The sequence below is a fragment of the Schistocerca cancellata genome, chromosome 1 (assembly GCF_023864275.1).
Source record: "Schistocerca cancellata isolate TAMUIC-IGC-003103 chromosome 1, iqSchCanc2.1, whole genome shotgun sequence".
NCBI classification, from domain to species: Eukaryota; Metazoa; Arthropoda; class Insecta; order Orthoptera; family Acrididae; genus Schistocerca; species Schistocerca cancellata.
Genome location: NC_064626.1, coordinates 1,180,547,757 through 1,180,571,622, shown reverse-complemented (window position 1 = coordinate 1,180,571,622; position 23,866 = coordinate 1,180,547,757). Strand labels below are relative to the sequence as shown.

Here is a 23,866-nt window from a genome sequence, read left to right as displayed (position 1 = left end):
CATCTGAGGTCATCAGTCACCTAGAGCTTAGACTTACTTAAACCTAACTAACCTAAGGACATCACACAACACCCAGTCATCATGAGGCAGAGAAAATCCCTCACCTCGCCGGGAATCGAACCCGGGCGCGGGAAGCGAGAACGCTACCGCACGATCACGAGCTGCGGACAAACCTAGAAGTATTATTTCGACCCCTCGGCCGTAATTTTTCCCGAGGGCATGCAGCTTTACTGTATGGACTGAAGAGAATAGAAGCTTTCAAAATGTGGTGTTACAGAAGAATGCTGAAGATTAGATGGGTAGATCACATAACTAATGAGTAGGTATTGAATAGGATTGGGGAGAAGAAGAGTTTGTGGCACAACTTGACTAGAAGAAGAGATCGGTTTGTAGGACATGTTCTGAGGCATCAAGTGATCACCAATTTAGTCTTGGAGGGCAGTGTGGAGGGTAAAAATCGTAGAGGGAGACCAAGAGATGAATACACTAAGCAGATTCAGAAGGATGTAGGCTGCAGTACCTACTGGGAGATGAAAAAGCTTGCACAGGATAGAGTAGCATGGAGAGCTGCATCAAATCAGTCTCAGGACTGAAGACCACAACAACAACAACGAACGTCCATTCCCTTTCCAAATTTCTCCTTGTCTTCCTGCACCGACTGAATAACATAACTGCAATCCTGCCTCACTTCCTCTTTAACTACTGTCTCCCTTATGTGTCTTTCGCGTCTCATAACTGAAATTCGGTTTCAGTATAAGTTGTAGCCCTTCGCTCTCCGAAATTTGTTCTTAATAGCTTCAGAATTTCAAAGACTATACACCTGTCAAAAAAAAAAAAAAAATTACAAATGTTATACAAGTAGCTCTCCTTTCCCTCACTCTGTCTTCTAAGGTGCACTATGGTACACCATGTGATCAAAAGAATCCGGACACCCCCAAAGACACACGTTTTTCATATGAGGTGCATTGTGCTGCCACCTACTGCCAGGTACTCCGTATCAGCGACCTCAGTATTCGTTAGACATCGTGATATAGCGGAATGGGGCGCTCCGCGGAACTCAAGGACTTCTAACGTGGTCAGGAGATTGTGTGTCACTTCTGTCACATGTCAGATTTCCACATTCCTAAACATCAATAGGTCCACTGTTTCCGGTTTGATAGTGAAGTGCAAACGTGAAGGGACACGTCTAGCACAAAAGCGTACAGGCCGACCTCGTCTGTTGACTGACAGAGACCGCTGACAGTTGAAGAGAGTCGTAATGTGTAATAGGCAGACATCTATCCAGACCATCACACAGGAATTCCAAACTGCATCAGGATCCACTGCAAGTATTATGACAATTAGGCGGGAGGTGAGAAAACTTGGATTTCATGGTCGATCTGCTGCTCATAAGCCACACATCAAGCCGGTAAATGCCAAACGACGCCTCGCTTGGTGTACGGGAAGTAAACATTGGACGATTTAACAGTGGAAAAACGTCATGTGGAGTGAAGAATCACGATACACAATGCAGCGATCCAATGGGAGGGTGTGGGTATGGCGAATTCCCGGTGAACATCTGTCAGCGTGTGTAGTGCCATCAGTAAAATTCGGAGGCGGTGGTGTTACGGTGTGGTCGTGTTTTTCATGGAGGGGGTTTGCACCCCTTGTTTTTTTTTTTTTTGCGTGGCACTATCGCAGCACAGGCCTACATTGATATTTTAAGCATCTTGTTGCTTCCCACTGTTGAAGAGCAATTCGGGGATGGCGATTGCACCTTTCAACACGATCGAGCACCTGTTCATAATGCGCGGCCTGTGGCGGAGTGGTTACACGTCAATAACATCCCTGTAATGGACTGGCCTGCACAGAGTCCTGACCTTAATCCTATAGAACACCTTTGTTATGTTTTCGAAGGTCGACTTCGTGCCAGGCCTCACCGACCGACATCGATACCTGTCCTCAGTGTAGCACTCCATGAAGAATGGGTTGCCATTCCTCAAGAAGCCTTCCAGCACCTGACTGAACGTCTGCCTACGTGAGTGGAAGCTAAGGGTGGGCCAACACCATATTGAATTCCAGCATTACCTATGGAGAGCGCCACGAACTTGTAAGTCATTTTCAGCCAGGTGTTTGGATATTTTTGATCACATAGTGTAAGTCGGAGGGTCAATATTGTTTCGTGTGTTCCTAGATTTCTCCGGAAACCGACTGATTTTTCTCCTTCAGAGTCTTGTGATACCCAGTACCCCTGTTCTCTCATCTGCAGGTGAGTAAGTTATTCGCCTTTGATAACACAATGTCCCTCTAAAGGATGATTTGTTTTCCTAACTACGAAGGAAGATTGTGGAATACGTTTCTCTGATGGCGTTCACAGTGCGATCCTTCTGCTCGCCGACAGGGGATTTTGTAGTAGATAATCGTGACATTTGCAAGAGTTTGCTACTGCAGATTTAGCTAGCGAGATAAAGTGCTCGGCAGAAGCGCGGAGTAATCGATTGTAGCTCGACTCAGCTGCGAAGAAAGCAGAATTCTTCTCGTGGGAGCCGAGAGACAGTCGGGGAGGGTCTGAAAGCGCTCGCCTCAGGGCGTTGCGGAGATGGTATCGTGGGCAGCGCTTTAACGACTCGCCCAGCAGACGAGGGGCCAGGGGGTTTGTCGCTGCTGCCTGCGCGAGACAGAGGTCCCCATTACAGACCGAGAATTAAAAAGATATGGGCGGTGGCGAGCACTCTTCAGTTATTATCGGGAAACGCCAGTCGTAAGAAGTACGTTAAAAGCATCCTGCTGACCACTTACAATGCAACATCATGAACGATAAGAAACAACCAAATTTTACACTGTGTGGATCGGTGAATCGGAAGCAAAGGTCTCGGGTTCTATCGTCGACCGGCCCTAGCATTTTTACTGTGAATTATAATGTTTTCCAGCCAGCCCGTGTGGCCGAGCGGTTCTAGGCGCTTCAGTCTGGAACCATGCGACCGCTACGGTCGCAGGTTCGAATCCTCCCTCGGGCATGGATGTGTGTGATGTCCTTAGGTTAGTTAGGTTTAAGTGGTTCTAAGTTCTAAGGGACTGATGACCTCAGATGTTAAGTCGCATAGTGCTCAGAGCCATTTGAAACATTTTGAATGTTAACCACTCTCTGGCGATGTTTGTTGCATTGTCGTTCGGAGTTCACGTTAAACTGTAGGTCCCGTAAACTGGTTGGGTGTATCGTCAGTACAGCGATCGGAGGGAGGCAAAGTGATACCATCTCCAAATGGACCATAATTAACAAAGCACTGTGATTTAGGGATACACTGTGTGCGAAATTTAGAACACAGAGCCACCATCTCTGGCAGCAGAAACAGCTCTAATCCCCTTGGACATCGAGTCAGTCGGACAAGAAGACAACACGACAATAGGGTTTTTGTAAGTTTTAGTGCGAGAATTATCTGGCGTGCCACAGGGGAGTGTTATGGGACCACTTCTTTTCACAGTATATATAAATGACCTAGTAGATAGTGTCGGAAGTTCCATGCGGCTTTTCGCGGATGATGCTGTAGTATACAGAGAAGTTGCAGCGTCAGAAAATTGCAGCGAAATGCAGGAAGATCTGCAGCGTGTAGGCACTTGGTGCAGGGAGTGGCAACTGACCCTTAACATAGACAAATCTAATGTATTGCGAATACGTAGAATGAAGGATCCTTTATTGTATGATTATATGATAGCGGAACAAACACTGGTAGCAGTAACTTCCGTAAAATATCTAGGAGTATGAACGATTTTAAGTGGAATGATCAGTAAAATTAATTGTTGGTAAGGCGGGTGCCAGATTGAGATTCATTGGGAGAGTCCTCAGAAAATGTAGTCCATGAACAAAGGAGGTGGCTTACAAAACACTCGTTCGACCTATACTTGAGTATTGCTCATCAGTGTGGGATCCTTACCAGGTCGGGTTGACAGAAGAGATAGAGAAGATCCAGAGAAGAGCGGTACGTTTCGTCACAGGTTTATTTGGTAAGCGTGATAGCGTTACGGAGATGTTTAGCAAACTCAAGTGGCAGACTTTGCAAGAGAGGCGCTCTGCATCGCGGTGTAACTTGCTGTCCAGGTTTAGAGAGGGTGCGTTTCTGGATGAGGTATCGAATATATTGCTTCCCCCTACTTATACCTCCCGATGAGATCACGAATGTAAAATTAGAGAGATTCGAGCGCACACGGAGGCTTTCCGGCAGTCGTTCTTTCCGCGAACCATACACGACTGGAACAGGAAAGGGTGGTAATGACAGTGGCACGTAAAGTGCCCTCCGCCACACACCGTTGGGTGGCTTGCGGAGTATAAATGTATATGTAGATCGCACAGTCAGCTTAACAGCTCATGCATGCAACTTGATGACAAGAATAACATACAGAAGAATGGAAAAAACTGACAATCCATTGCATGACCAACAGTTTGGCCTTAGGAAAGGTTAAGGCACAAGAGGGGCAATTCTGGTGTTGCAGTTGTAATGGAAGCAAGAGTGAAAACAATCGAGACACGTTGATAGGATCTGTCCACATGGAAAAAGTGTTCGACACTGCAAAATGGTGCAAGATGTTCGAAATTCTGAGAAAAGTACATGTAAGCTATAGGGAAAAAACGGGTGATATACAATGTGTACATGACTCAAGATGGAATAATAAGAGTGGAAGCCCAAGTACGAAGCGCTGGGTTTAAAAAGCATGTAACACACGGTTATCGTCTTTCGCTCATACTTTTCAGTCTGTACATCAAAGAAGCAATGACGGAAATAAAAGAAAGGTTCAAGACTGGGGTTAAAATCCAAGGTCAGATGATATCAGTGATAAGATTCGCAGATGACATTGCTATTCTCAGTGGAAGCGAAGAAGTATTACAAGATATGTTGAATGGAATGAACAGTATAAAGAGAACAGAACATAGACTGAGAGTAAATTGAAGAAAGACGAAAGTGGTGAGAAGTAACAGAAATGAGGTGAGGAAGTTAACGTCAGGATTGGTGATCAAGAAGTAGAAAGGAGGAGGAGGAGGAGATGAGTGTTTAACGTACCGTGAACAACAAGGTCATTAGAGACGGAGCACAAGCTCGGATTAATAATGGATGGAGAAGGAAAGCGGCCGTGCCCTTTCGAAGGAAACATCGCAGCATTTGCCTTAAGCGATTTAGGGAAATCACGGAAAACCTAAACCAAGTTGGCTGTACCCGGGATTGAAACGTCGTCCTCTCGCATGCGAGTCCAGTGTGCGAACCACTGCGCTACTCCGCCTCTTGTCACGAAGTAGATGAAGTTAAGGACTTCTGCTACTTAGGCAACAAAATAACCCATAACGGTCGGAGCAAGGGAGACATCAAAAGCACACTAGCACTGGCAAAAAGTGCGTTCCTGGTCAAGAGAAGTCTACCAGTATCGAACACAGATCTTACAAAGGAAGAAATTTCTGAGAATGTACCTTTGGAGCACAGCATTGTATGGGTTGTTTTTGGGGGAAGAGACCAAACTGCAAAGTCATTGGTCTCATCGGTTTAGGGAAGGACGGGGAAGGAAGTCGGCCGTGCTCTTTCAAAGGAAGAGCGATTTAAGAAAATCACGGAAAATCTAAATCAGGATGGCTGGACGCGGGATTGAACCGTCGTCCTCCCGAATGTGAGTCCAGTGTGCTAACCACTGCGACAGCATTGTATGATAGTGAAATATGGACTGTAGGAAAACCGGAAGAAAAGGGGATAGTGAAGGGTCTCTGCATGAGTCTCTTCATGATTTTGCCATAGCACATAGCTTCATTTGTTTGCCTCTGGCACCTCAACTGTTGGTGCAAATGGTCTGTTACCCTAGACGTAAAGAAGAAAATGGAAAAGACTGAGCAGCTGAGTGCGTTTGTTGTGGCCACAGTATACTATCCACACTTCGTTTCAACATTTCTTTAAGTTATTAGTACTTGTCGGAGCTTCACACGCATGTCTGATACATGTAAGTGCCATATTTCAATGTATCTATTCTTTCCTCTTCTTGTCCGATCAGTTGAACGTACGTATGAATGAGAGTGGGCAAGGATTTCAGTGTGCAGATCCGTGAGAGTGTAGTAGTCTGCCACTGTCTCAGAACAGCCAACTGCAGGAAACACGTACCGGATAGCAAAGAGGTTTCCGTTTGCCTTCCTCTGGCCCCTTCCGTAGGTACGGGGATCGGTTTTGGTTGGAGAGCGAATGCTCGTGGAGTGTTCCGTGGGACACGAGACAGGTGAGACCTACTGGCGGTAAGTGTGCGTTTGCGATGAGAAGTTAATGTTGTGTTTAATGTAAGTTTTTCAAAGCTACTCAAAGTAAATGATTTCTTTCATCGTTCATAATTTACTATGGTGTGACAAATTTTATTTGCTAATTCGCAAGTGTTAAATGCGTTAAAATCCAGGAACGGTGTAGGCTATTGCTCAGTTGAACTGTTAATCAAACACATGGAGCCGTGTTGAGTTATTGTGATTCAGCCATTTTGTTTAGTATCCCTTCCACGAGAGCATGTATATTGCATATTATTTCCGTGATTTTATGAATGAATTTTGTGCAGTTCGTCTCACTTGATAACTTTCTTTGTGCACGCTTTTGTTTGTGAGGGCCACGTGGTCGTGATCTAATGAGAAAGTCTACAGTGCCAAGGCCACAGTGATCTTCCGGTGTAGAATACCCTAATTAATTGTGACTCTTATTTATGCTTCATTTTTATGGCAATTCACTTTCATAGAGATTTTATTCATTTATCCCGCATGTTAAAATCAAGGGAACAGCCCCGCTTGCTACCCACATCTGCTGTGATGAAGGTTTTTAGTTCTTTTCCTTCCTGTTAGTCTCTCAAGTGTGTGTGAATGTAAGTGTTCGTGATTAAACTATCATTTTATCATTCCTCTTCCATAGATCATAGACCTCGCAGGGAACTCCGAAGTAGAGTCCTAGGTTTAATTAATATGAGATGTAACAACTTGCAAGCAACAGCAACTATCATATTACTCACTATACATATTCATGTGTGCAATTAAAATTATCGGTCTAATAAATGTTCTTTTGCCAGAATTTTTGTTTACGCTCTCACTACTAAAATTACACTCCATGCTTCATCCCACTCCGATGTACAGCACATCCTACTGCATTCCATTTGCGCGACAGTTGTATTGGGGGTCTTACTTAACGCCCCATATTCAGATTAATTGTAAAGATACCCCATAATTGTAAATATACCTTTCATAGAAGGGGATAGAAACATCTGTAGATCAGCTTCTGCCACCGAATGTATCAGGATGACCAATGTAGTGGGAAGAGGTAGAAGGCACCGTATTAAGACTCGTCCAAGCTTTCCAAGTGATTTATTGTTTCCAACTACAGTGCCCTCGTATGCCTCATTCTGCGTCACAGGGCCCCACAATGCTGAGGAAGCACCCCAACGGCCCGTGCTATGCAGTGCTGTGTCGAGCCGGCCGACCGCGGTGGTCAAGCGGTTCTAGGCGCTGTAGTCCGGAACCGCGCGACTGCTACGGTCGCAGGTTCGAATCCTGCCTCGGGCATGGATGTGTGTGATGTCCTTAGGTTAGTTAGGTTTAAGTAGTTCTAAGTTCTAGGGGACTGATGACCTCAGATGTTAAGTCCCATAGTGCTCAGAGCCATTTGAACCATTTTTTTGTGTCGAGCCAGCCTCATACGCCAGCAGAGTTGCGGCATCAACAGGATGCTGGCAGTTGGCAGTCTGCATCCCTGGCGACTCAGCGCCACTCGGTGTGAGCCGTAGGCGGCCCGCTGCATCCTTCTTCACTGGCGTAGCTGAGATTGTGGCTACCACAAGCGCCCACGGTCCGGCTTCCGGATGTACAGCCCTCGCCTCCAGCGCATGTTGGAAGCCAAGAAGTCTGCCTGCAGTAGCGAGCCGAAGAGTGGCCCGCCGCTGTCTGGCTGGCTACAGACCCCGTGTCGGCCTCAGAGGGTCGAACCAGCGACCCGCCGTGGGCTGGAATGCTGGCGCTCCATCTGCTGCTTCGTGTAGCTGGTGGTGTGACACGCCCAGGAGAGCTGCCACACTTGAATGGATCTCTTTAGAAACTCGCACCTATTTATATGTGGTTGTACGTCTCTGTTTTGCTAACGCATCTCAGCTAGGTTGCGCTAGTGGGCCCCTTCTGCCTGTAACTTGCGCCATGCATACCGCTGCATTTACTCTTTTCAGCAGTTCGACGGCCCTGTGGCTTCCATTCTGCTTCTCAACTGCTGCTCAGCGTAACTTTCTGTCAACTGACCCGCGCTTGACTGTAACTTGTGGGCTCAGAAATGTTGAACAAAACTAACTTTTCCTATCCTAAACGGTGATGCCACGACACATCTGAGATGTGGTGCTACAGAAGAATGCTGAAAATTAGATGGACTGATAAGGGAAGGAAAGAGGAGGTTCCGGAGAATCGACAGGAAATGCAATACGTGGAGAACTCTGAGAAGAAGGGGAGGGGGGGACAGGATGATAGGACATCTGTTAAGACATCAGGGAATAACTTCCACGGCAATAGAGAAAGCTGTAGAGGGTACATACACTCCAGGAAATGGAAAAAAGAACACATTGACACCGGTGTGTCAGACCCACCATACTTGCTCCGGACACTGCGAGAGGGCTGTACAAGCAATGATCACACGCACGGCACAGCGGACACACCAGGAACCGCGGTGTTGGCCGTCGAATGGCGCTAGCTGCGCAGCATTTGTGCACCGCCGCCGTCAGTGTCAGCCAGTTTGCCGTGGCATACGGAGCTCCAGCGCAGTCTTTAACACTGGTAGCATGCCGCGACAGCGTGGACGTGAACCGTATGTGCAGTTGACGGACTTTGAGCGAGGGCGTATAGTGGGCATACGGGAGGCCGGGTGGACGTACCGCCGAACTGCTCAACACGTGGGGCGTGAGGTCTCCACAGTACATCGATGTTGTCGCCAGTGGTCGGCGGAAGGTGCACGTGCCCGTCGACCTGGGACCGGACCGCAGCGACGCACGGATGCCGCCAAGACTACAGGATCCTACGCAGTGCCGTAGGGGACCGCACCGCCACTTCCCAGCAAATTAGGGACACTGTTGCTCCTGGGGTATCGGCGAGGACCATTCGCAACCGTCTCCATGAAGCTGGGCTACGGTCCCGCACACCGTTAGGCCGTCTTCCGCTCACGCCCCAACATCGTGCAGCCCGCCTCCAGTGGTGTCGCGACAGGCGTGAATGGCGGGACGAATGGAGACGTGTCGTCTTCAGCGATGAAAGTCGCTTCTGCCTTGGTGCCAATGATGGTCGTATGCGTGTTTGGCGCCGTGCAGGTGAGCGCCACAATCAGGACTGCATACGACCGAGGCACACAGGGCCAACACCCGCCATCATGGTGTGGGGAGCGATCTCCTACACTGGCCGTACACCACTGGTGATCGTCGAGGGGACACTGAATAATGCACGGTACATCCAAACCGTCATCGAACCCATCGTTCTACCATTCCTAGACCGGCAAGGGAACTTGCTGTTCCAACAGGACAATGCACGTCCGCATGTATCCCGTGCCACCCAACGTGCTCTAGAAGGTGTAAGTCAACTACCCTGGCCAGCAAGATCTCCGGATCTGTCCCCCATTGAGCATGTTTGGGACTGGATGAAGCGTCGTCTCGCGCGGTCTGCACGTCCAGCACGAACGCTGGTTCAACTGAGGCGCCAGGTGGAAATGGCATGGCAAGCCGTTCCACAGGACTACATCCAGCATCTCTACGATCGTCTCCATGGGAGAATAGCAGCCTGCATTGCTGCGAAAGGTGGATACACACTGTACTAGTGCCGACATTGTGCATGCTCTGTTGCCTGTGTCTATGTGCCTGTGGTTCTATCAGTGTGATCATGTGATGTATCTGACCCCAGGAATGTGTCAATAAAGTTTCCCCTTCCTGGGACAATGAATTCACGGTGTTCTTATTTCAATTTCCAGGAGTGTACATCAAGCAGCTGAGGTCGCAGATCGCAGTTGTTACTCTGACATGAAAAGATTGGCACAGGAGAGGAATTCCAAACCAGTCAGAAGACAAGTACCGAATCAAAAAACAAAAAAAGAACAATTTTATGGTATGTGAAGTTCAGAACTCAGGTATCAATCATCTCGAACATGTTTAATACTCTGAAATTGGGTGGCAGGGTGGCTCTGTGGTAGAATGCTCGCCTACCATTGGGCAGATTGGGTTCGATTCCTGGCCATATAAATTTTTAAGCAGAGCTGCTTGTTTCACAAGCAATTCCGTGCAGCGTAAAATACGTAAAGATCAAAAATTAATTTGCAACGTTTTTTTAAATTCAAACAATCTTTATTAACAATCTTTTATAAATATTTGTAATTGCTCATAGACTATGCACCTTTGTTTATAAGACTTCCACTGGTTGGGAATGTAGCCCAAACATCCCACATGAGGACCAAGCAGCCCAGCACACAGCCAAGCTTCCCGTCGATACATCAGTCTAATTTCAGGATATTAAGGACGATCGGGAAAGTTGAAAGACGATTTTCTCGACAATTTTTGAGAGTTGCATTGATCTACTTCGGGATAGTGATGTTTGGGTTACGAAATTCACCTATCATAAATTATTATTAAATTGGTCCAGTGGTGGCTGCAATTATAGTGTGGTAGCGAAGCTTGGTAGACATGCTGATGCTTTAAGACGGAACCCATTTACGCTGGAAAAAAAATAGTTCCAATTTTGACCACCCAGGCGTCGCACACAGTTTGTATGACAGTTTGACATTCATGCTGTCCTGTGACAAGCCTGGAGTGGCCGCGTGGTTTCAGGCGCAATGTCATGGACTGCGCGGCCCCTCACGCCGGAGGCTCGCGTTACCGTCGGCCATGGGTTGGTTGCTTGGTTTGGGGAAGGAGACCAGACAGCGTGGTCATCGGTCTCATCGGATTAGGGAAGGATGGGGAAGGAAGTCGGCTGTGCCCTTTCAGAGGAACCATCCCGGCATTTGCCTGGAGTCATTTAGGGAAATCACGGAAAACCTAAATCAGGATGGCCGGACGCGGGATTGAACCGTCGTCCTCCCGAATGCGAGTCCAGTGTCGGGCATGGGTATGTGTGTTGTTCTTAGCGTAAGTTAGATTAAGTAGTTTGTAAGTTTAGGGACCAATGAACTCAGCAGTTTGGTCCCTTAGGGATTCACACACAGTAGAACATTTAGACCGTGCGCTATTAGTGAAACTCTTCTGTGTGAACGGCAGCAGTTACAGTGCTGCAATGAGAGAGTATCACCGACTGGAAGGTCTGAGATGAACATGAAATGGGAAAACACGGGTGAACTTGGTGTGGAGCTTGGAAGAGCAATGCGTTGTATCCCAGTAAAAAGTTATTGATAAGGTTGCTTTTGCTGTAAGTGACCTGCACGTGCCCCGAGTAGCGCTAGTGCTCATTCACTATCGCGAGAATTGGCCATTCCATGTCAACAATACGGAATCCTTGTGGTCTGTTTTTCACTATACCCGTACAAGATCAGATGGTGCCGCAACTGAAGCAACATCATCCCCAGCAGTGTTGTGAATTTGCTCTTCGGTTTCTGGCATGGATCGAAGTTGATGATATGTGGCTCGGTTATATTCTATGGAGTGATGAGGCACATCTTACACTATAGGAGCCAGAGAACACACTGCCGAATTTTCGGTACCGTTAAACCGCGTGTTGCGCACGAAGAGACATTGTACTCGCATTGCGTGACTCTGTGGCGTGGATTCACAACCACCTTTAATCTCGGTCAGTTATTCTTTGAAGTGAATAGACGCAGAGTGCCTATGAAGTGTACCATGACGTCTGCACGTTATTGAGACCTCCATGTGCAGGTTGTGATTTGTGCTTCGGAAGAGCGGAACTGTGAGGAAACCACTGTTCTCATGCAGGATGGGGCAACACATCACGTCGCTCGCCCAATGAAAGATCTGCTTAATGTAACCTTTTACGAGCGTGTTATCTCCAAAGGTTTTCCAAATGCATGGCCAACAAGATCACCTGACCTGAATCCAAGTGACTTTTGGCTCTGGTGTAGCTAAATGAACGCGTTTGCACGTTCGGTCTCTACCTGATCCGAAGGCCAGTATACATGAACACGGATTCCACTGGAACTGCTGCGAGTGGCTGTTGAAGACGTCATTTTACGGACGCAGCGTCTCGTCGACGTCTCCGATGCTCATTTTGAACAAATTGTGTAGGCAACTGTTATTAATAAAATCAACATTATGTCTTTCTCTCTTGTTTGAACTTTTCCGCAAACATCCCGTTCCTAACACGTATGACAGTATGTCTGTCTCGTAATCACAGCGCCAGGTTTGCACCTGGTGGCGAAACTAATTTATTTGCAGCATACATCGGTTTCTCATTAACGCACTAGAATATCTACCTAGTCTTGATGTCATACGATAATTACGGCCCACACTCCTCTTTACTTATAACCAGCTGATGTAAGAAATTACAAAAAAATGGTTGCTTGTGATATCTTTGTGAGCTTAGATGATCAGTGGTACAGTTCTACGTTAGAGGACATCAATCGTAGTTGCTGGCGAATGATGGGGCGAGACCCGTTTTCCTTGGGTGAGAGATCAGGAGAACGTGGTGGCCGGGGCAACAGCGGAACGCCATCTGCATCGAAATACGCTGAGGGCAACACGGGCAATAGGCTGTCTTGAGTTATCTTGTTGAAAGACACTGTAATTAAGACTGCAAATATTGGGCACAGCTACCGGCATGCTGTTCGAATTGCCAGCTATGCAAAACACAGATGATCGTGCTGTGTATCCGATGGTACCTCATGTGAAATCAGTGGGTCTGGATACTCTATGTCATCAGCAACAAAATTCACATCAGTATTCGACTGACACTGGACAGATTCCGCCTGGGCTACCTGTGTGCACTTATTTTTCTGTTTTGGGATATTAGGACCATACACATACAGATATGACTCTCTTCGTTTTCCGCCTCTCTACTTCCACAGTTTTCTATCCGACCAATTTTCTTTCTTAACGTCCCCTGAATTTATCGCGTCTTTAATGTCTTGCATCCATCTTCTAGGCGATCTTCCACGTCTTCTTCGCTCAGCTGATGTCCATTCAGAGATTCGTCTTGTCCATCGACTAACATCCACACTTTGGAGGAGATCATCCACTCTTTGGAGGTGACCATACCAGTTTAATACACTGCCGAAAAAAATGTTGTTGTTGTTGTGGTCGTCAGTCCAGAGACTGGTTTGATGCAGCTCTCCATTCTACTCTATCCTTTGCAAGCTTCTTCATCTCCCAGTACCTACTGCAACCTACATCCTTCTGAATCTGTTTAGTGTATTCAGCTCTTGGTCTCCCTCTACGATTTTTACGCTCCACGCTGCCCTCCAATACTAAATTGGTGATCCCTTGATGCCTCAGAATATGCTCTACCAATCGATCCCTTCTTCTAGTCAAGCTGTGCCACAAATTTCTCTTCTCTCCAATTCTATTCAATACCTCCTCATTAGTTATGTGATCTACCCATCTAATCTTTAGCATTCTTCTGTAGCACCACATTTTGAATGCTTCTGTTCTCTTCTTGTCTGAACTATTTCCCGTCCACGTTTCACTTCCATACATGGGTACACTACATACAAATACTTTCAGAAACGACTTCCTGACACTTGAATCTATACTCGGTGTTAACAAATTTCACTTCTTCAGAAACGCTTCCCTTGCCATTGCCAGTCTCTCTACTTCGGCCATCATCAGTTATTTTGCTCCCCAAATAGCAAATCTCATTTACTACTTTAAGCTTCTCATTTCCTAATCTAATTCACGCAGCATCACCCGATTTAATTCGACTACATTCCATTATCCTCGTTTTGCTTTTGTTGATGTTCATCTTATATTCTCCTTTCAAGACACTGTCCATTCTTTCAGCTGCTCTTCCAGGTCCTTTGCTCTGTCTGACAGACATCGGCGAACCTCAAAGTTTTTATTTCTTCTCCATGGATTTTAGTTCCTCCTCCGAATTTTTCTTTTGTTTCCTTTACTGCTTGCTCAATATACAGATTGAATAACTTCGGGGATAGGCTACAACCCTGTCTCACTCCCTTCCCAACCACTGCTTCCCTTTCATGCCCCTCGACTCTTATAACTGCCATCTGGTTTATGTACAAATTGTAAATAGCCTTTCTCTCCCTGTATTTTACCCCTGACACCTTCAGTGCACCGGGAAAGACTACGTCGATTTAGATCCGATCACGGCATATGCCACCTTGGGGATAGAAGATGTACTGATGATACCTTCAACGTCGTCCCCCAGCAGACAGTGTAGTAGCATAGCTGCCAAGAGCCATCTGTGGCTACCCTTTAACAGGGAATGCACACAGCCAGAAGGCTCAGAGTGGGGCAAACGTGTGAAGCAAGTAGGCAACGATGCCACAAAGACGCACTGGTGCTTGCTACAGCCAACTAAGAGAGTCTGAAAGGGGTCAGATCGTTCTATTCCAATTAGTAGGATGGTCCTTTTGGAGAATTGCCACACATATTGGACATGCTACGTCAGTTATGCAACGAAGCTGGTATCAGTGGTCACGTGAACATTCTCACACTCGTAGGCGAGCTTCCGGACATTGGAAACCCATGTAGCACAGACGCCCACCAGGATCGTCGTTTTGCAAGACCAGCAGTGGGCCGGCCGTTGTGGCCGAGCGGTTCTAGGCGCTTCAGTCTGGAACCGCGCGACCGCTACGGTCTCAGGTTCGAATCCTGCCTCGGGCATGGTTGTGTGTGATGTCCTTAGGTTAGTTAGGTTTAATTAGTTTTAAGTTCTAGGAGACTGATGACCTCAGATGTTAAGTCCGATAGTGCTCACAGCGATTTGAACCAGCAGTGGTAGACTGTGTAATATCTCTTTATATTCGATGAATTATTCTGATACAATTCTACCCTTGAATGACGTTTACTAATTTCATACTCGCAGAATCCATTCGAAGAGTAGTTCATACAATAGCTATGCCATGAGCGCATAAGTATTCTTTGTAGTACTCTCTCTGGTGGTTGTTAGAAAAAAAAGAAAGAGAGCTTCCGAGATTGTCTTCGTGCCGATTAGCCTGAGCTTGTTTTGGAAGAACTGTGATCTGATTATTGTGATTTATAACAGAAGATAACTGATACGAACTGTACGATTAAAAGGTAAATATATATATAGATTGCTCCTTCATACAAAGGTGTGTATTTGACAATTGAGAATTAATGATATTTATCGACATATTGCGTAGTTGTTAATCAGAAGGGACTTCCGAAAGACTGGATACGAACCTGCATTTGATAATCCAAGAGCTCCATTACTTCTTCGGAAGGTTAAACTTCATCAAAGCCAAATATCCGCTTGATCTGAGGTTTCCCGACTGATTATACAACGCTCCCAAAATTACGAGGCATTTTATGTGTACAGATTAGTAGACTGCCGCAAAGCACGAGCCTGCAGAGAAGAAGAATCATCGCCTGATTTCATTCTAACAAGTAAAATTTCTGAATCATTTTTAGTGACTGAGCTATGGCTGTGTTTCCTATCATGAATGATTGATTGCTCGAACGAATTGAGAGCTATATAATCACGTAGATAGGAGGAAAAATTACAACTGTACAGCTACCAGAGCACACAGATAAAACGGCTTGTGAGCGTATCCGTGTGAACATGAACTGTGCGAACCGGTTATTAGCAGTGGGACTGTGGGCGTGCACACCTCCAGCCCAGCTTCCATTCCCGCCAGAGCACGGATCGACTGGTGCCTTCAGAGGATCACGTGGTAGATGGAATGGCATGCAGTGGCCTTCAGCGATGAAAACATATTCTGCCTGGACGCAAGAGATGGTCGTTTGCATGTACGACATAGACCCAATGTTCGCTATCTCCCAGAGTGTATTCGTCCAAGACACGCTGGCCCCACACCTGAACTTATTGTCTGGGGTGCGAAAAGCTACAACTCTCGTTCACCGTTGGTGTTGCTCGAGAGGACGCTAACCAGCGCTCGGTATGTGCAGAATGTTGTTAGACCCGTTCTTCTGCCGTTATTGCAACAGGAAGGTGATGTGTTGCTCCAACAGGATAACGGTCGATCACACATTGCACGTGAAACTCAACGTGCCCTGCAAGACGTGCAGCAACTTCCTTGGCCAGCACGATCGCCAATCGAGTACGTGTGAGATGTGATGGGACAAGAAATGACTCGTGCGACTCATCAGCCGACAACTCTTACAGAGCTACGAGAACGGATCGAGCAGACGTGGCATAACGTATCCCATCTGTACGATCGACTAGGTGCCAGAGTCAGCGCCTGCATTGCCACCCGTGGAGGGTACACGATTGGCCAATAACTGTTACCTCAGAGCATACAGAATGGCAACGGCCTTGCCGCAGTGGTAACACCGGTTCCCGTCAGATCACCGAAGTTAAGCGCTGCCGGGCTGGGCTAGCACTTGTATGGGTGACCATCCGGTCTGCCGAGCGCTGTTGGCAAGCTGGGTGCACTCAGCCCTTGTGAGGCAAACTGAGGAGCTACTTGATTGAGAAGTAGCGGCTCCGGTCTCGGAAACTGACATACGGACGGGAGAGCGGTGTGCTGACCACATGCCCCTCCATATCCGCATCCCGTGACGCCTGTGGGCTGAGTGAGGGTGACACGGCAGCCGGTCGGTAAATTTGGGCCTTCATGGCCTTTTCAGGAGGAGTTTAGTTTAGTTTAGTTGGCATACAGAATAGTATCTTCTCTTATCTTTCTCCTATAATTACTCGTATTCTGTGGTTACTGATGCGTTCTAAGCTGGAGAGCCGATAACTTCTTCGCCAAAAATCCATCTCGAGGGACGTCAGTTTATTGTTCTCTTTTTTCGTTATCTTCCATGTTTCAGTGTCGTATGTGGTGAAACTCTCTACAACTGTCTTGTACAGCAAGACATTTGTTCTCTTTGTAATTTTGTCGCTCTTACTTTAATTACTTTAAAATCTATAAGTATTTAAACCAGCAATGTTATTAATCCCTATTACAAATATGAAATGTCAAATAAGTTTCAAATTCGGTACATGTATAATTTCATATTGTGAGTAGACAACATTTTCCATTAGAACTACTGACAGCCTTGGGAGAGCCAGCCCTGACAAAACTCTACCATGTGGTGAGCAAGGTGTATGAGAGAGGCGAAAGACCCTCAGACTTCAAGAAGAATATAATAATTCCAATCCCAAAGAAAGCAGGTGTTGACGGATTACCGAACCATCAGTTTAATAACTCACGGCTGCAAAATACTAACGCAAATGCTTTACAGACGAATGGAAAAACTGGGAGAAGCCGACCTCGGGGAAGATCAGTTTGGATTCTGTAGAAATAGTGGAACACGTGAGGCAATACTGACCCTACGACTTGTCTTAGAAGCTAGATTATGAAAAGGCAAACCTACGTTTCTAGCATTTGTAGACTTGGAGAAAGCTTTTGACAATGTTGACTGGAATAAGCTCTTTGAAATTCTGAAGGTGGCAGAGGTAAAATACAGGGAGCGAAAGGCTATTTACAATTTGTACAGAAACCAGATGGCAGTAATAAGAGTCGAGGGGCATGAAATGGAAGCAGTGGTTGGGATGGGAGTGAGACTGGGTTGTAGTCTCTCCCCGATGTTATTCAATCTGTATATTGAGCAAGCAGCGAAGGAAACAAAAGAAAAATTCGGAGTAGGTATTAAAATCCATGGAGAAGAAATAAAAACTTTGAGGTTCGCCGATGACATTGTAATTCTGTCAGAGACAGCAAAGGACTTGCAAGAGCAGTTGAATGGAATGGATAGGAGGGTATAAGATGAACATCAACAAAAGCAAAACGAGGATAATGGAATGTAGTCGAATTAAGTCGGGTGATGCTGAGGGAATTAGATTAGGAAATGAGACACTTAAAGTAGTAAAGAAATTTTGCTATTTGGGGAGCAAAATAACTGATGATGGTTGAAGTAAAGAGGATTTAAAGTGTAGACTGGCAATGGCAAGGAAAGCCTTTGTGAAGAAGAAAAATTTGTTAATATCGAGTATAGATTTAAGTGTCAGAAAGTCGTTTCTGAAAGTATTTGTATGGAGTATAGCCATATATGGAAGTGAAACATGGACGACAAATAGTTTGTACAAGAAGAGAATAGAAGGTTTCGAAATGTGGTGTACAGAAGAATGCTGAAGGTTAGATGGTTAGATCACATAACTTAGTGAGGAGGTTTTGAATAGAATTGGGGAGAAGAGAAATTTGTGGGACAACTTGACTAGAAGAAGGGATCGGTTGGTAGGACATGTTCTGAGGCATCAAGGGATCACCAATTTAGTATTGGAGGGCAGCGTGGAGGGTAAAAATCGTAGAGGGGGACCAAGAGATGAGAACACTAAGCAGATTCAGAAGGATGTAGGTTGCAGTAAGTACTGGGAGATGAAGAAGCTTGCACAGGATAGAGTAGCACGGACAGCTGCATCACACCAGTCTCTGGACTGAATACCACAACAGCAATAACAAATTACGACTTGTCTTAGTAACTAGGTGGCAGGTCATATTTATAGCAGAAGCAAATATGTAAAAGTGGTGCAACGTTTTTCGTCTACAAATGCAGAAAACCAACTGCCACACGACATCCACTAAATCAGTGGGCTGCTCTATTTTGTATTCTTGCAGAGTGTTACGGTACTGTGGCACTTCGTACCAGGACTACAGAAGTACAACAGGAAATAAAATTTTAATTACGTAACTTCATTTTTTCAAAGTGACATAAATGTTTGTGACTACTTCTCGCAGCGCACTTATAACTGGCTACTGGTAGGTGTCTACATTAATTGCAATGACTTGCGTCAGTGTTCGCTGTTGTTTTTTTTTTTTTCTTTTTAATTTTCGTTGTTGATGAGCATAACGTTTCACTACTTACGGTAGCCGGTAGGGCTGCACTTGTTTTGCTGTTGTACTGGTCTGCAGATCCACGGAATAACACACTGTAGTGCGCCATCTGTCGCTACAGCGTCAGCTGCAGCACGTCGGGTGTTCCCAAGGCTGCGCTTTCTCACGATGCATTTAAGTCCTCGAAGTTCTTCAGTGCATCCACACTGCACACAGTCGTTCCGTCACTGGTAATTGGAAAATCTTTCAGGGATGTCAACTTTAATAATTTATAAAGAATGTTTTAATGGTCACAATAAAACCAGAACCACGCAACATACGTTCGAAAAAATCCTATAACACTATATTTTAATTTACTAGACATTAGGGTAGACTAACGAAACTTTTGAGATATTTGAGAAAGGATATAGGTGATAAAACACGGCAGGACCTACAATGTGTATTAAAATTATAAGACATACTACACAAGTATTCCAAAGTTTGTTTGTATTGTAACGTTGTTGCTTTATTTGTGCTGTAAGCGGTGCTGATCGACAATATAAGCGGGTTAAAAGCTGTGATATGTCTGGGGAAGTTAACCTTGCATTACTGCGCAACTGTTTCACCAGGTATCCAGTTTAGCTTACCAAATTCCGAACGAGACTAACATGAATTATAATTTTTTAATAGGCATACGATAATCGGTGATTTATATATAAGAGAATTTAAATAAAAAGAAATAAATTAGTTTATATTTGGAAATTTATTTTAACATTGATCATTGAAATTTCAGCATATTAAACTTGATTCCTAACTAAACTGGTGCCTTATTTAGGATTATGAAAATGTGAAATTGTAATCTTACGGAACACATCAAATATGGAGCCAGGATTGGGAGACTGCATACAACACTGCATTCATAAAACAACACACAAAGAACGTTGAAACATATGCAAGAGAAAATTAACCACTGCCAACCGATTCAATTTTCACCCAAAGAAGTTACGTTCGTAGCACAATCCTGTCTGTCATGTAATTACCACACACTGGTGTACTAAATTCATATTAACTCTTTGTGAAATCTTCCCGAAAAGAGTAGCTGAGGGCTACTTTGATGATTACACCACATGCTTCAAGTGGTCAACTTGGTTTACACAAAGAGTGTAACTCCACAATAATTTTGATAATTAAAATAAATTAGATCGAAAAGCAATTTACAAAAGAATAACCTCGAACTGGTTACTATCGTCTTACTATTAACCTGATGGGTCAAACAATTGTATAAGCACGTGGTACTGGTTTCACAAAGTACACCCCACGTGGGTTGAACATAAAGAAAAGTTGCTATATTGAAAAATATTGTCAAGACGGGACGTTATAATCTCACGCACATTCGCATTTAAGATTGATGAACTTAGAGTTACTGATCAACACGTGGTTCCACTTTACTCACAAAGTAGTGACAAAGCAACTACCGGAATATATTCTGAACTTCACACGAGAATTACACTGCGGTGCAATTTAAGATAACATTAGATATTTTAGAGCTAAACCTGAAATAAAGGTGATTAAATTTTCATTTAGGCTCAACTTATGAAATCCATTGTCCTACGGACTTAGCAGAGACGCGCTTAGCCGAAGATCTTACCACTTCAGACGCTCGCCACGGACCGACTGCCCTGCGCTCCTACCGAGCGTGCTTCCCAAATACAAACGGAAGTGACCAGAGGGGCAGCTTCCTATACCAACATGACAACGGACGGACAGGACCATACTAAGGATAGAAACCTCTTTACTTTTAGAAAGCGTAGCTACCTGTTCCAACGTTGGTCCTACTGTTCTCTAGCAGACAGACTGTGTGACATGAATTACATATAAACTGTGTTTTAAAGTGTAGTAGTGTGACAGATCGTTCTTGTTTATGTGTAAAAGTAACACGTTCCACTACTCAGTCTCCTCCCAGATAGTCAGAAACGCCACAGTAAATTTAGAAGAGGAATTTATGCCGTAAATGACACCAGATTTAAGAAATTCACATGAAAGGAATCCAACAGACACCTTTCAATATGTTCGCACACTTCATGACAAGAATGAGAAAGATATGGTGTGAATAATAGCAATTAATATTCTCTAGGACATGCCAGTTAAGTGGATAATTATCTTCGAGACATGAAGAAAGTACGCCACGTAGAGATTATGGTGTTTCAGTGGAAGTGGTTAAAGATGGAGGTACAGCAATATTAGAGGAACGAACAATGTTTTTCACAGAATGTCTATGGATGTAGATAAATCTCCAATATAGATACAAAACTCAATATAGCTACTGCACAAGAAATAAGGCGTGTATGATAAGACGTAAAAAGCGATAGATCTATGAACCTCCTCTCCGTAATGTACAATATATTTACCAAAATAGTAACTGTGTAGAAAAAAAACATTAGATTTTTATCACTCGAAGGAACACGCTGGCTTTAACTGAAGGTAAAGCGCAATGGACAATTTGCATCTCGCAAACGATATTATACAAAGGGAATACAGTATTCTGTCTGGCATTCGCAAATTTTGTCGCTAGTATTCTGCTGGCAAGATGGATAAGTTCTGGCGCACAATTTCTGTTCACCAGACTCGGGTTCAATTCCAAATTTCTCCTTGGTAGTCAGGCAAGCAGATTCCATATCACCAAGATTATTATCAGCAGTCCTAGCAGGACTTTTTTTGATCATTTGTGAGCTGCCTTCGTTTTGCTGGTGACTTGTATCTCTTTGCTTTGATGCAAACGAATTTCAACAATGAGTAGGAGATGCGGTGGTCCGACTGGTTTTGGTTTGCTAATTACGACAAATACTCGGAACATTAATTTCCACTAGTGCATAGGCTGCATTAATTCTCGTGAACCGAGACATTAGTAGATTAATTTTCTTTCTGCAGGTACGTTTATCTTATAAATAATAAAGTGGTTCCCCTTACTATGATGTAAATATCGTATAGGTACTACTTTAGGAAAAGGAAGCTTTAATGTGCGTGGTGATTCCCAAAGTCGCCAAGAATTTTCGAGGAAGTGAAACTTTCTAATTGGAATAATTAACAAACTAACAGGTTATTCAAGTAACAGTACACATTTTTGAAAACAGAAAAACCGGGGCTACGAAATTACGGCACTGAATTTTGGAAATAATATTATTTACGGGTTGGATGACTGGGCAAAATGAAAAATTTTACATGCAAATTACTTTTGAAATATTAAGTTTTCAGGAAAACTAATACACTCGTTTGAAATGGGAGAACGAGGGCTTTCAAATAAGGCATGTCAATCTAGAAACAAATTATTTTTAGTGGAATGGGATTTTCACAATGTGTGGTTTACAGGCACAGTGTATTTTTAATATTCCCTTATAAAAAATATTTCCTTACGAACTGTTACAGCAGCGTCATGAGAACTTCAGAAGACTGTAAATTATTCTGTAAAGAATAAATTTGGTGATTTACTATAAGGAAGAGAATGCTTGTTGGCAGTTTCTCAGATGTATTCTTTGCTCGTCTTGAGCAACTGATTAAAGTTTTACTACTACTTGCTCTGTTTGTCTGTCTGAACACGCTAATTTCCAAAAATACTTGACGAATTTTTGTAAGGTTTTCAGTGCTAACTTCAGCGTAGCTTGGAGCACCGTATAGGCTACATTTCATCAAAATTGTATCACGAAAGAACGGTATTCATACATATTATAAAAATGTATCATTGTAAGTTCCACATCTGCTCTGAAACCACAGGACCGATTTCAACCAAACTTGGTACCCATATCACTTACCGTCAGGAAAAAACATCGTGGGAAAAGAACCACCTACTTATGAACGAGATAATCGTGGGGGATGAGAAAGAAGTGCAGGCCACGCACGACTCGCGAATATTCAGTTTTTATTCATCCAGTATTTGAGAACGAGAGTACTTCGTGACTTTCAATAAACTTTACACACAATTTCAAACCTTTTTGTACACGTAATTTCAAACCTTTACGAAACTTTTTCTCGCTGACACGGCCCACATAATGATGAAAAGAATGAAGCTGATCTCTTATTGCATTTTCACCGTTCATTTTGGCATCAGACACGACGTTTAAATTTATTACTTATTTACTACTAAATGTATTCACGGCACATTTTGCAGATAATGTTCACATATAGCACTGAATAGAAGTGCAAAACTATTATACTGTACGGGGCATAGTTCATGAGATTCGACATCATAAAAAGTGAGACGCGTGAAAAACTGGCGCATCGTGCATGACGTTTAATTTTATTACTTCTTTGCTATTGACCCTATTCGCAGCACATTTAGCACACAGTGTCCTCATTTACATCATTGTACGGCACTGAGAGGGGTCGCAGGAGGGTGGGAAGGAGGGGAGAGACAGAGAATGGTAGAGGAGAGGTGGACAGGAAGAGGGGGAACAGGAGATGGACATAGAGGACGAGATGGACAGAGAGAGAGAGAGGGGGGGGGGGTAGCAGATGGACAGAAACAGGAACAGGAGGAGATGGACAGAGGCACAGGGGCAGAGGCAGGAGGAGATCGACAGAGAATGGAGGAGGGGGAGGGGTGAGGAGGTGTACAGAGAGAAGAGGGAGAAGAAAATAGACAGAGAGGGGAGGGACAGATAGAACTGAAAGAAATACGTACCGGGCTACGCTGGTACTCAGCTACTCGCAGTTTGAAAAATAAATCTAATGTAGTAGTATTTTTAGTCATTGGCGTAAATAAGCTCGTAGGACAAAAATATTACTCACCTCGAAAAAAAAAAAGTACTTTGGAGTGCTGTAGACAAAATAAAACTGAAGTCGGGTGGTCACGTGATGCTGTAGCATGACGCATCTTATGGCAGTGAAGTGATGTGTATGTGCCAGATGGTTCTATGGAATCAGCGCGCGAAGATGAGTAGACGTGGAGGCGAGACAGGATTGGAGAAATACCGTATTTGCACATTTCC

General features: G+C 44.5%; 1 pseudogene; it reads left to right on the top strand.

Moving 5' to 3' along the window:
* Window positions 1-16,392: 16,392 nt before the first annotated feature.
* Window positions 16,393-16,510, top strand: LOC126104799 (5S ribosomal RNA; annotated as a pseudogene).
* The last annotated feature ends 7,356 nt before the right edge of the window (window positions 16,511-23,866 follow it).